The sequence below is a fragment of the Palaemon carinicauda genome, chromosome 27, assembly GCF_036898095.1.
Source record: "Palaemon carinicauda isolate YSFRI2023 chromosome 27, ASM3689809v2, whole genome shotgun sequence".
Classification (NCBI taxonomy): Eukaryota; Metazoa; Arthropoda; class Malacostraca; order Decapoda; family Palaemonidae; genus Palaemon; species Palaemon carinicauda.
Window position 1 is genome coordinate 89,995,629 of NC_090751.1, and position 14,510 is coordinate 90,010,138.

The following is a 14,510-nucleotide window of genomic DNA, read 5'->3' on the forward strand; positions in this document are numbered from 1 at the left end:
CTTCCAACGCTGTGGGTGGCACGTGTCTTTTAGTGACGTTTGAAGACGGACGTGTCCTGCTCACAGCGTCCGCTGCCGCTAGCCATAGCTTTCCACCAGAAGTCATTGGACATCCAGTGTAAGTTACAAAATACACCATTTTAATTCTGTATGTATTGGGTAAAATCCATTTTATAATCGCGATACGCATCGCATTTATTATCTATGTGAAAATTCCTTTGTAATGATGATTGTTTTGCATATATTCAGTCGACTTTAGATTAGCTTATAACTTTCACTTTGTAGTGGGACTTACAAAAAATAGCTATAAAATTTTCATCTTCATTTCAAATTTTTAAGGTTATGTCTATCTTATTCGACTTTGAGGAGTGTGCATCTACTTCCTTTCCACATAGATCAATCACCACAGAAAGGAATTTGAAGCGGATTCATAAGAGTAATAAATACAAATTACAATTAATACAATGATAACTGTTGCATTCGTTGAATAAATCCTTTATGTGAAGGATGTTTGGCTCTTTCCTTCAAAGGATACAGTACTACAGTCAATTATTTTTGATGAGGCGCATTTGTACCTACTCGCAGGCGTGCCCTTTTAGCTCGGAAAAGTTTCCTTCTAGCCGATTGGCTGGACAAAATAATACTAACCAATCAGCTAGTAGGAAAATTTTCCGAGCTAAAAGGGCACCCCTGCGAGACAGTTTAAATGCGCCTCGTCAAAAATAATTGACTGTAGTACTGTATCCTTTGAAGGAAAGAGCCAAACATCCTTCACATAAAGGATTTATTCAACGAGTGCAACAGTTATTATAGTTACCTTTTTCCCAAAAACCGGCGGAAATTCTTATCATTTTCTATCAATACTTTTATCCAGATGGCAAATCGTATTTCTTTCCTGGCACAAATGGTTCAAACATGGCGGCGAAAGCATAAAAGATAATTGATAAAAAGGAATGTATTTAAATAGAAAAGATGATTGATAAAAAGGAATATATTTAAATAGAAATGACAGATATATTTTCATTGCAAAGAAAATTAGGTTAAAAGTTGAGTTTGGTCAGGTTAAGTTCAATACGGTTAGGTTATGTTACGTTAGGTTGGTTAGGTTAAGTAGGGTTTGGTTAAAAGAGAGAGAGAGAGAGAGAGAGAGAGAGAGAGAGAGAGAGAGAGAGAGAGAGAGAGAGAGAGAGAGAGAGAGAGAGAGAGAGAGAGAGAGAGAGGTACACAACGAGTATAAGAGGGGGGAGCTAGTTTAGGGTTATTCCATGAAGTTAAGGGAGGTGGTAGAGTTAGGTTAAGGGGTACCCCATTAGAATGGATCGATTGTTATGCACAGGAAACGTGCTATCTGCCCTATCTATATGTATATAAATACCTACACAAACACATACTCACACACTCACACACACACACATATATATATATATATATATATATATATATATATATATATATATATATATATATATATATGTGAGCTTGTTTCTCTGTGTTTACTCTTTAATATATAGCTAGTTGTCTTGGCTACATTGAACGCTTGTTGGTGCAGCAAAAAAAAAAAAAAAAAAAAAAAAAAAACGATAAACCAGCACCATACATTGACTGTATGAGTACTCCAATAAAAAAGGTAAAAACTCGACTACTACCGAGCGATCGTGATGAGCTCCTCGTTTCAAGTGTGCTGCCGATAAACGTGTGTGTATGTATGTATGTATGTATGTACATTTATATATATATATATATATATATATATATATATATATATATATACATATATATATATATATGTGTGTGTGTGTGTGTATATATGTATATATATGTGTGTATATATATATATATATATATATATATATATATATATATGTATACATATGTATATATATGTATATATATGTGTATATATAATATTATTAAATTATTATCATTGTCATTATTATTATTACTATTATTTGCTAAGCTACAGCCCTAGTTGGAAAATCAAGATGCTGTAAGCCCAGGGGCCCCAACAGGGAAAATAGCCCAATGTGGAAAGGAAACAAGGAAAAATAAATATTTAAGATCAGTAAAAACATCAAAAAAAATATTTCCTATATAAACTATAAAAACTTTAACAAAACAAAAGGAAGAGAAATTAGATAGAATAGTGTGCCCGAGTGTACCCTCAAGCAAGAGAACTCTAACCCAAGACAGTGAAAGACCATGGTACAGAGGCTATGGCACTACCCAAGAATAGAGAACAATGGTTTGAACTGCTCACCATAGCTAAAGAGTCTCTTCTACCCTTACCAAGAGGAAAGTAGCCACTGAACAATTACAGTGTAGTAGTGAACCTCTTGGGTGAAGAAGAATTGTTTGACAAAATTGAGAGTGTATAATACTACAATAATAAGACTCATTTTGGTCTATGGATGTGAAGCATGGTCATTGACAAAAGAGCAAGAAAAACGACTGGTAGTTTTTGAGAATAAACTATTAAGAACCATAGTGGGACTAATATACGACCAAGAGAGACAAGAATGGAGGAGACATAGCTCGGAGTTGAGAGAGCGAACAAAACAACTACATATATAAATCGATTTGTTAAGGGAAGAAGAATACAATGGGCTAGACATGTTGCGAGAATGGAGGAGCGAAGAATGCCAAGAAGGGTCTTGGCACGTGTAGATGAACGTAGACCTCATGGACGACCAAGATAAGATTGGAGGAGGTGTTTAGAGGAGGATTTCCAGCAGGAGGGTTTGAACCCTAGACATTGGATGACTGTGGTGCAGGACAGAAGAGATTGGAATGATCTATCAAGGTCGGTTATGAGTCAACAAGTGGCCCCAAGACCAATGGAGTAGGTAAGAAGGCCTCATCGTTTATACCAATACATCGAAAAATAATTTCATTGTAGTTCATGCACAGCTCTATCAATCAGGTGAAGTAAAATCAGGAGGCTATATTTGTCCCCTTGTCCACTATTCCCAACAGACCACACAGCTGTCCTGTGTACATATCGATATTATCAAGACTTTGGATAATATACAGAAAAGGGCACTTTCGCGTGTGAGAGATTTTAACCGTTGTTAAATTGTGATTTTTTTTTTTTCCATAGCCCTTCGGACATTTTGTTCCTATGAATCAAAATTAGATTTCGTTGGAATGCTTCTTCGAAGAGGTGAATGCGCATTAATGATTCATATTCTACACTCACATGCGAATGCTTTTTTATCTCTTAAAACTTATATGGCAAATGGGGTCGTTCCATTTAGGTGTAAAGTGTCTTGTCTCTACACTGATATCAGAAAAAGGTTTGATTTTAACATCAATGATGTATTAAATGCAATTACTTCATGTCTGGTACTACGTTCCAAGCTGATCCTATTCGTAATACTTTTGGTTTGGTTTGTGTGTGTGTGTGTGTGTGTGTTTGCTCTTTGAATAGCAGCAATTTGAGACAACATAGTCAATTTAGATATAAAAAAAAAATCATGTCTCGATGATATACTTAAGTGCTCTGATATGAAGAGACTCACTTTTAAAATAATGGACTTCCTGGTCCACATGACTGTTCAGACTTTTGAATCATAAAAGAAAGTATATACTAGTGGATATTCCAATTTATGTAATCATATTTAATCCCGTAAAAGATGTTTTGATAAGAATATCCATAAAGGCTAAACGAAAAAAAGAATGTTTTCCAGTGACTATATTAATTTCCAAAAACAGTAATAATTTTGTAGCAGTTAAACTAAAGATAAAACTGCGTCCTATTTGATTCTTCCTAAAGCTAATGAAGTTCAGCTGGATCACCCCCATACTGGCAGGAGCGGCCATTTGCCTCAGCCATAGATCAGGAGCAACCGTTCTCTATTTCGATTTCTTCCCCGTGGACAAACTCCCCAGGGCGGAGGTGGAAACTGTGGTGCCCTTTCTCCTTCAGCGGATCCGACCAATGCGCCAGGCACTGTGCTCTGTGGGGAGCCACCTGCCAAGGATTCGTCATGGACGAAGACAAGGTAGGTGTCATAAAGATGGATTCTGGATTACAGAGCGTAGAATAATATTCATTTGTTGTAAGTAATATCCATTAAAAACGCAATTACAAAATTGCTTATAAATTATGATCTCTATTTTTGTGTTATTATTATTATCATTACTTGCTAAGCTATAACCCTAGTTGGAAAAGCAGATATGCTATAAGCCCAGGGGCCCCAACAGGCAAAATAGACCAGTGAGGAAAGGAAACAAAGCAAAATAAAATATCTTGAGAACAGTAACAACTTTAAAATAAATATTTCCTATATAAACTGTGAAAACTTTAACAAAACAAGAGGAAGAGAAATAAGATAGGAAGTGTGCCCGAGTGTACCCTCAAGCAAGAGAACTCTACCCCAAGACAGTGGAAGTTGTTTATATGGAAAGTTATTTGGTATATCAGTATCATTACTTGTACTGATATGATGTTGATCTTTCGTCATTAACTGATTTTTTTAGGTTAAAGTTCACTAAAACAATTTCAGAAGTAGAATAGAATACTTAATAACACTATGAATTCTTACTCAACCATGATGGCTGAATTATTATGGAACTTTGTTTATTCGATTTTGGTAGACTTGATATCTTCACTTTACTCATTACCTGGGAGACTTTCAATATTATTATTATTATTATTATTATTATTATTATTATTATTAACTAAGCTACAACCCTAGTTGGAAAAGACGGATGTTATGAGCCCAAGAGCTCCAACAGGGAAAAATAGCCCAGTGAAGAAAGGGAATAAGGAAATAAATAAATTAAAGAAGTAATGAACAATTAAAATATTTCAAGAAGAGTAACAACATCAAAACAGATCTTTCACATATAAGCTATAAATGAGACTAGCCCCATCAAAGGACTTTTTTTCACCTCAATCAAACATGATCGTATGTACTGATATTACATCCAAATCTCTCTCAGGTGTACCCATGCACATTACTTGAGGGACTCACAGGGGTAAGCGACCAACCAACTGTAAACACCAAGGCCTATATCAACTTGTACTTCGAAGGAGAGCGGTACGTCGCTTACACGGGCTCGATTTCTTGGTTGTAAGTAAAGGGTTATCTACTTACTGACAAGGGAAAACTAACTCTCTCTTTCTCTCCCTATGACTCTAAGCCAGGTTATTTAAGCTTGTTTGGCTTTAAACTCAATTCTGGTAACAATAAAACAGTAAAGCATTAAAATATAATCTCTCTATCTCTCTCTCTCTCTCTCTCTCTCTCTCTCTCTCTCTCTCTCTCTCTCTCTCTCTCTCTCTCAAGTAAAAATTTCTTGAATAAAATCTAGTTTACGGAATTACTGTAAAAAGAATTTTGTTTACAACAACGTAGCTTCACTGCTTAATAATATTCAGTTTCGATAACCTTAACCCCCCCCCCCTCTCTCTCTCTCTCTCTCTCTCTCTCTCTCTCTCTCTCTCTCTCTCTCTCTGGATAATAAAGTTGTTACCGAGTCAAAATCACTGCTTGTTGACGTTACACTCAAGGACAATAAAATCAAAATTTTCTAGAGTAGAATAAAGGTGTCAAAATCTTTTACATTTTAAGTAAAGGGGAAATTGAATAAAATCAATTGGCTTTCTATCCATGAGTCCTTGATTGTCTATTTCATTTCTTGTGAATCCTTAAATAAATCAGGCGTCTGTACCAGTACTTAAGACAAAATATAATTTCAGGTAAATTACCGTAAATATGATTTTTCATGTTACACAGATAGATGGTCATGATAATAGATATCTATAAATTTCCTCTGCGTGTCCTCTTTTAATATGAGTAATGGTTATATTCTAAGCCCAGACCTTTTAGTGTCTTTTTTTATTACAAAAGAACAGCTTTCTATTTAAACATTTGTCTTTATTATCGATCGACTATTTACTTTCTTTTTAAATGCCTCCAGTTTACTAACAAACGAATCTTTACTTTTTATTTAAATACGTCTTTTAAATATGTAACATCTCTGGTAGTTACACACACACACACACACACACACACACACACATATATATATATATATATATATATATATATATATATATATATATATATATATATATATATATATATATAGCTTAAATCCCGCGTTTCGTCGCGCGCACAGCAGGAATTCAAATTTCGCGGCAATCACCGCCTGGGTAGGTGGTCATACGTGAGCGCCATCTCTCAGTAGGTAATGGAACCATTCCCAACATTCCTCAGAAATTCCCTGCCGTTGATGGAGTCAACGTGTTGGAAATTCGCTTCGTTGTGGGTTTGCTTTATCTACAAATTTGGCGAAGTACCCATTGTTTATTGTTTATGGCAATCGCTAACTGCCTTTCAACTATCGAAGATATTGGATTTTCCTTTTTGTTGGTCCAACTTGGACAGTTTAATTTAACTTGATTTTCAAGATGGCTCCTCTGTTGTTAAATTAAAGGGCTAGACTGGCTTTCAAGCTGCTCTTGATTCCCACACAGTATGTAGCAGAGGGAATATGTGTATTTGTTTTCTTTTCTATGTTCGTAGATTGAAATGGATCGGATCAAGGAATTTTTCCCCCCTACTTTATAAACTAACGAACAACTCTTAAATATATATTGGAAGGAAAAACATCATGACGTCACAATCATGTGACGTAAGCTCTTAACAGGGCGAGATCTGAATACCTTGAAGGAAATCAGTCCGCCATCGCTATGACGTCACAATCTTGTGACATAATCTAAGTAGTATGACTTGCAAATATGTGAATTATTTTCATTTTCTTGCAAGAAATGTAAAAATACTAACTTACTAATCATAAGTATTTTATTTTTTATAATGTAGGGAAATATATTACTTTTAAGTATATATTTGTCCTATTAGTATAATTCTTATTTAAATTTTCAATTTAAATAAAGATTTCACGAGCATACAGTCAATTTACGCTACGTAGTACTCTTGATCGTTATTGTTACTTTATATCGTTATTTAATATTCCGATTTTGAGAATACTAATATTAATCATATAACCTATTGTATTTCTTTCCAGCCCTTGGCAATGGGAAGGTCTATTATGATCTAATGTGAAATAGTTAAAAGTGCTAGTGTTCAGTGGCACGTAAGCATGACGCAGTGCAGTGGAGGGTGCGTTCGTTCGTGTCCGTCATACTCCTAGCCCGGGACCTCTTCCATGCTCCCCAACCCCTGGGAGAAGGAAATTCGAAAGGAGATGTTAGACCTTGATCAGCGAACGAACGTCCCCTCGAGCAATCCTGTTGACGCATCCCAGTATGCTCGTCCTCGCCATAGGAAAGGCAAGGTAAAAGTGTTATCCTCGCCGACGGTAAACGCAGCTCCCAGACAATGCTGGCGTTTTACGTTTTCCTTTCCTGCTAGACAAGAGAGTTGCTCGGCATGGTACCGAGCGTCGAGATCGCTCCCTCACATCGATCTGGACGCGTTTTCCGGAGGCGGCATAGATCTTTACGCTCCCTCACAGCATGCTGGACGCATGCTGGACTCACTCGCATGCTGGATGCATGCAGCTTGCTGGACGCATGCGAGCGGGCCGCTTCCCCGCGTCAGTATCAAGAACGTAATAGTTCCAAACACGCTCTTGTGGCAAGAACGCACGCGAGCTGCAGCGCTCATGGACGCTCCCTCGCAGCAATCTGGACACGTTATGGGAGACGGCAAGGATTTGACGCTCCCTCACAGCATGCTTAATGCATGCGAGCTGAACGCATGCTGTACACACGCGATCCCGTCAGGATCGCGTACGTCATAGTTCCGAGCGCTCTCTCGCGGCAAAAATGTACGCGAGCTGCAGCGCTTATGGAGGCTCCCTCGCAGCGATCTGGACGCATTACGGGAGGCGGCAAGGTTACAGCATGCTGGACGCACGCGAGCAGGACTTACCCTCGCAGCATGCGGGTCGCTATGTTGACGCTTCCTTGCAGCATGATGGACTTATGCTGGAAGCACATGCTGGAAGCACTTGAACATGACTCTCCCTTGAGACATGCTGGACGCAGCATGACTCTTCTTCGCAGCATGCTGAATGCATGCGGGACTCATGCATGCAAGGCGAGGTGTGTGGTTTCTCCCACTCGTTCTCCTTCGGAGATCGCTAACCCTTTAGACTCTAAGGGGTTAGCCACATCCTCTAAAGTTTAGAGGATGTGGCTGCCCCACAGAGATTTTTACAAGCCCCCGGGTGGATCGCTGAGTCTCTCAAGGAATGCTAGCAAATAAGGCATTAAAACCTATGAAGCCAGCTTCCTTATCAGGTATGCCAGGATAGATCTCAGTGGAGGAAACGCAGAAAACTCTTCATGCAGCAGATTTTAAAGATTACTTGCAATTCTGGTGGACTTATTTCCGGAGGACTTTTCAGCAGGCTGTACCTCGGAGCCCGCCCTCACAGTTTTTGAAGGGTACCCCCTAGGAATCTTCCTCTTTCAAGGAAACAGTGTTGGCCAGATCGGTCTAGAGGTCTTTTTCGACTCTGAATGATTGGATTCTCAAGAGAAAGAACAAGGAAGGACAACCTTTTCCTTTCCCCCTACGAGATTGGCTTCTAGATCCTGTGTGTGGTACAAGCCTGGGAAAGTTCTCGGTTTGGAAGTTCCTACCTTCTCCCAAGGACACTTCTCCTTTTCGTTGACGCCTCACGTAGTTCAGCCATGACTAAGGCTAAGGTGATACGGCCCACATCGGAGATGGACCACTTGCTGAAGGACATCTTCAGAACAATCGAGGTCTTCAGCTTGATGGACTGGACTCGAGGAGTCCTTGCAGACACCGTGAGGGACCGATCGGTCGAACTCACAACCCATTTTCACAGCAAAGTTCCTCTTCCCTTCAGAGCTAGTGAAGGACTTATAGGCAGCTATTACACACAAGCAACGCTAGATCTGATTACAAAGGACTGCGAAGAAGTGCTTCCGACTAACCTTGTAGCCAGGAAGGAGAAGTAGTTCCTCCCACGCGTCAGCCCTTTCGTAGGAGCGCTTGTCTAGAAGAGGACAGAGAATGGCTGCTGGAGGTCAACCTCTTAACCCCAAACAGCAACCAAAACCCAAAAGTGAACTCAATCTCTAGACACAAGTTTTCCACTACTGTCAGCAGCTCTTGCAAGAGCAGGTTAACCAGATGCTGTCAAAAGCAGCAATAGAAGTGGTAGAAGTCCTCTTGTCAGAGGGATTTTACAACAGACTTTTTCTAGTTCCGTAGAACTCAGGGGGGGGGGGAGACCTGTTCTAGACATAAGTCCTCTGAACAAGTTCATAAGCAAGTCAAGTTTTCCTTGGAGTCTTCTGCGTCAGTCCTAGCAGGCACCAGACAGGGAGACTGGATGGTGTCGTTAGATCTGCAGGATGCGTATTTCCACCTCCCGATACACCCAAACTACAGAAATTTTCTGAGATTCGTGTTCCAAGAAACTACTTATCAGTTCAAAGCACGCTGTTTTGGACTGAGCATGGCTCCCTACGTTTTCACCCGAATGGTTGTCAACGTGGCTCGCTGGCTACATTTGAAGGGAGTACGGATATCAATGTACCTGGACGATTGGCTACTCAGAGCCAGGTCACAAGAAAAGTGTCTGGAGGGTCTTCAAATAACAATGTCCTTGATGCAACGGCTAGGTCTAGTGGTGAAACTGGCAAAATCTCGACTGACTCCCTCGCAAACATGATATACCGGGGGATGAGGATTCAGTCAGTGGTTTTTCGGGCTTTTCCAGCCCCGAAACTCATTCTAGATTGCCTAGAAAAGGTGCGACACTTCCTGACATACGGTCCTGCTCGGTAGGAGAATGGATGAGTCCTCTGGGTACACTCTCATCGATCGAGCAGTTCGTATCCCTGGGGAGGCTTCATTTACGGCCTCTTCAATTCCATCTTGCAAATTTTGGACGAGAGGTCAAGGTTTAGAAAAGTGGTTGCTGATTCCTCTGGGGATCAGGAATCACTTGAGTTGGTGGCACGATGCCAACAAACTTCTGGAAGGCCTCGAACTTTATCAGAGGAACCCCGACCTAGTGTTGTATTCAGACGCCTCAGACATGGGGTGGGGTGCAACACTGGGGAGGGCCGAGATATCGGGTCTATGGGAAGAGTTTCAGAGGGAATGGCACATAAACATCAAGGAGCTAGTGGACATTCACCTAGCATTAATACACTTTTAGGAGGAAGTCCAAGGAAACTTAGTTCAGCTCAACGCAGACAACACCACAGCGTTGGCCTACATCAAGAAGCAGGGAGGCACTCGTTCACTCACATTACGAGGCTGCGAGAGATCTACTACTGTGGGCGAAAGCGAGGGACACAACCCTGATAACTCGCTTTATAGAAGGGGAAAAAACGTCAGGGCGGACCTTCTCAGTAGAGGAAGACAGTACTTACTATGGAGTGGACCCTACATCACGAGGTGTGCACCAGCCTTTGGATGTTCTGGGGTCAACCCTCTATAGACCTCTTCACTACACAGATGACAAAGAGGTTGCCAGTGTATTGCTCCCACGCGTCAGTCCTAAAAAACCTCAGAGAATCACGCCCCCATATCCCTGATAGCTCCGTTTTGGCCCATGAGACCTTGGTTTGCAGAAGTGATGGAGTGGCTGGTAGATACCCCCAGAACGTTACCAAGTCAGAGCGATCTACTCAAGCAGCCACACATAGAGAGGTACCATCAGAATCTCCCAGCTCTCAATCTGACTGCCTTTCGACTATCGAAAAGCTGGCAAGAGCGAAGGGATTTTCAAGGGAAGCTGCACGAGCTATCTCGAGAGCTAGAAGGACATCCACGATTACAGTTTACCCATCTAAGTGGGACGTGTCTAAAGAATGGTGCAGGACTAACAAATTTTCATCTACCAGTACCTCTATAGCCCAAATAGCAGACTTTCTGTTGGATCTGTGAACAAAAGAGAAGTTGGCTGTGCCTACCATCAAGGGTTACCGCAGCATGCTAGCCTCCGTCTTTCGTCACAGACACATTGACGTGTCAGGTAACAAGGATCTCTCGGATCTCATTAGATCTTTTGAGACCGCTAAGAGAAAGGACAATCCAACCCCCACTTGGAACCTGGATGTAGTCCTAGCCCTTTTGACCTCAAGTAGGTTTGAACCCCTTGACAAGGCTTCTTGGAAGGATCTTACCAAAAAGACTCTATTCCTAGTTGCATTGGCTACAGCCAAAAGAGTAGGAGAGTTACAAGCCATCAGCAAGAAGGTGGGCTTTAATAGAGAAATGCAGTTTGCTCCCTTCAGCTAGGCTTTCTCGCCAAAAAACGAGAATCCTTCTCGACCTTGGCCAAGATCCTTTATCATCCCAGGGCTATCTCACTTAGTTGGACGGGAGAAGGAGAGAGGCCTTTGACCAGTGAGAGCTCTGAAATTTTTTCTGCACGCATCCAAAATCCTGAGAGGACAAGCAGACAACCTATGGTGCTCAGTTAAAAAGCCCTCTTTGCCTTTATCAAAGAATTCCCTGGCTTTTTTCATTAAGGATTTGATAAGGGAAGTTCACCAGAATTGTGAAGTAAGAAGTTTCCCAACCCTTAAGGTAAAACCACATGAGGTTAGAGCTGTTGCAACTTCTATGGCTTACAAGCACAATAAGTCAATGAAGTCAATTCTGGAGGCTACTTTCTGGAGAAGTAAATCAATCTTCGCAGACTGTCATCTCAAGATGTCCAGACCCAGTATGAGGATTGCTGTTCCCTGGGTCGTAGTTGGAGAAGGGTCTACTGCCTCTTCCCTATAACCTTTTTTATAGATATCCTTGCCTTTTTCTTGTACTTGTGTCCACAGGTTGTCTGTGAAGGTTGTTGCAGCCTTCCACAGTCTGGGATGCAAGTCAAGTTAGTTTTTTATGGTGTATGTTTTTTAATTGAAGTAGGTGGTCAGAATCATTATCCATGGCTATGCCAGGTTAGCAAGGGTGGAGGTCTAGCCACGCTAAGGTCGAGGACCTTGTGGCAGCCCCACAGAGACTTTTACAGCCCCCTAGGTGGATCGCTGAGTCTCTTAAGGAATGCAGGCAAATGAGACATAAAAACCTATGAAGCCAGCTTCCTTATCAGGTATGCCAGGATAGCAAGGGTGGAGGTCTAGCCACGTTAAGGTCGAAGACCTTGTGGCAGCCCCACAGAGACTTTTACAGCTCCCTGGGTGGATCGCTGAGTCTCTTAAGGAATGCAGGCAAATGAGGCAGGATAACTATGAAGCCAGCTTCCTTATCAGGTAAGAACCAAATTATTGGTACTACTATGTGGCTATTAATAATTATGCGAATTCCCGACGGGATGAGGTTTTCTAACCCACCACCAATGGTGTCAATCAGCTATATATATGTAACTACCAGGGAAGTTACATATTTAAAAATGGTATTTTTATTAAAAAATAAATTTTTAAATATACTTACCTGGTAGTTACATATATGAAAGGGCCCTCCCTCCCCTCTGAAAACAGGGGCATGGAATTTCTGAGGAATGTTGGGAATGGTTCCATTACCTACTGAGAGATGCCGCTCACGTATTACCACCTACCCACCTGGCGGTGATTGCTGCGAAATTTGAATTTCTGCGGTGCGCGCGACAAAACGCGGGATTTCAGCCATATATATATATGAAACTACCAGGTAAGCATATTTAAAAATTTATTTTATTATATAAATACCATTTTATTATCGATCGAATATTTACTTTCGTTTTAAATGTCTCCAGTTTACTAACGACCGAATCTTTACTTTCTATTTAAACATGTCTCTATTATCGATCGAACCTTTACTTTCTATTTGAACATGTCTTTATTATCGATCGAATCTTTACTTTCTTTTTAAATATCTCCAATTTACTAGCAAGCGAAACTTTAATCCATGACTAAACATCGATTTAATAACAACAAAAAATCTAAGAAACAAGTATCAAACTAACTGCTCTTAACAAGCCTTTGTAGGTCTAAATACAAGACAGTATACTTAGATGGTGTTTTTTCAGGTACTTTTGCATAAACATTTTAATACCAAAAGGAGTCGCTTTACAATTGTTTACTTAATATAACCACTTAAGCAGACACACACATACAGATTGTCTGGAACTTCTTTCCGGACGGGACTCTTAGACGATCGGGGGCTAGTATGAATTGAATTGAATATAGGATTTATCGGGGGCTAGTAGAAGTAACTAACATGATCATAAGATTTTCCTTTTTTTCTCCGCCTGCAGTGACTCCGTAGAGATATGCCAAAACCTGGGGATGAAAATCGTCAGCTACACGACATCAGTGACTAAAGAAAAGTGGATTCAAGCGATGACAGGGACGCTAATCTACATAGGCGCCATGAAGGACTCCGGCGACCTAACCAGAATATACGACGTCAATACCGGGGAGACTCTCACGATTCCCTGGATGGTGGATGCCGGACCCGACACTTCAAATGTTGTTATGATAGAAAAGGGGGGTGTGATTGGTTATAGGACGGCTAATGATTGGTACAGATGGGTCAGGGCAACCGTTCTCTGTTCACCTTAATGATGTCTGGGGAATATAAGAGGGGTCTAGTTGTTTCCTTTACCTCACCCCCCTTAAAAAAAAATTCTGTTCAACTATCCTTTTTAAGGTCTTGATGCATTCGAAAAATATTATTTTTCGACTTAACTCTGGAGTAGGATTTAGGCATAAAAACATTTTCCCTGTTTCTTTTTTTTTTCAATTGGGATCTGTTGCCAAATCTGATAAAATCGAAGGTAGAATAATAAAATAGTTGACCTGTCAGTAGCCGGATAAAATGCCATCACTCTTGTGAAGAATTTTCTTCTTCTTTTCTTTCCTTCTATATTTTGGTCTCGCTTCCACTAATACAATAGTTACTCTTAAACTTTTCACTTTCGCACTTGACATTTTCTTCTACGAGACACGGGGGGGGGGAGGGGGGAACTGCGCTGACATTGTATATGCCATGTTTCGAGACGTCATGACGTAGAAACGCAAGACAAAGGATATGCGCTGCGTAACGTTCGTTCTTTTCTTAAACAACGTGTTTAAATTATTACACTGGTTTTGAATGTAATTTTAGTACTGCAGACTTATAAGCAGCTTTTACATCTCAGTACCAGTTCAGGTCTGATTAACTTTTAAGATGTATGCCCACCGTACCAGAATGTTGCTTATTATTCATTCAAATTACTCATATTTAGTAAGTCAGAATAAGTAGGATTACTATGTATGTATGTTCCCTTAGAGATGCACGATTGCTCTACGTATTTTACACAAAATCCTGCCTCTACCTCATTCCTTACACATATTTAATGGCCTGCCCAAATGTCCCAATTTGGCAGCTCAACACACCAAGACTCACCTGTCGGGAACTGAGGTCATACGACCTTTGGATCACCCCCATTTACCAGCAAGAAGCCATTGCGAGGAGGACGGAGGAATTCTAGTGTCCTGTCGGCTGGAGAGAGGGAAGACGAATCTGGGAACTGCACCAGCTAACCCTATCTGCCAAGAAGCAAAG

General features: G+C 40.6%; 1 protein-coding gene and 1 long non-coding RNA gene across 2 annotated transcripts in view; both read left to right on the forward strand.

Moving 5' to 3' along the window:
* Positions 1 to 14,510, forward strand: part of LOC137620794 (uncharacterized) — a 518,290-nt gene that overhangs the window by 97,257 nt on the left and 406,523 nt on the right. The gene's annotated exons all lie outside the window — the stretch shown is intronic.
* On the forward strand, positions 37 to 13,878 carry LOC137621244 (uncharacterized). The gene is made up of 4 exons (XR_011040188.1): positions 37 to 118; positions 3,773 to 4,001; positions 4,945 to 5,075; positions 13,219 to 13,878. It is a non-coding gene; the product is annotated as an uncharacterized lncRNA (long non-coding RNA).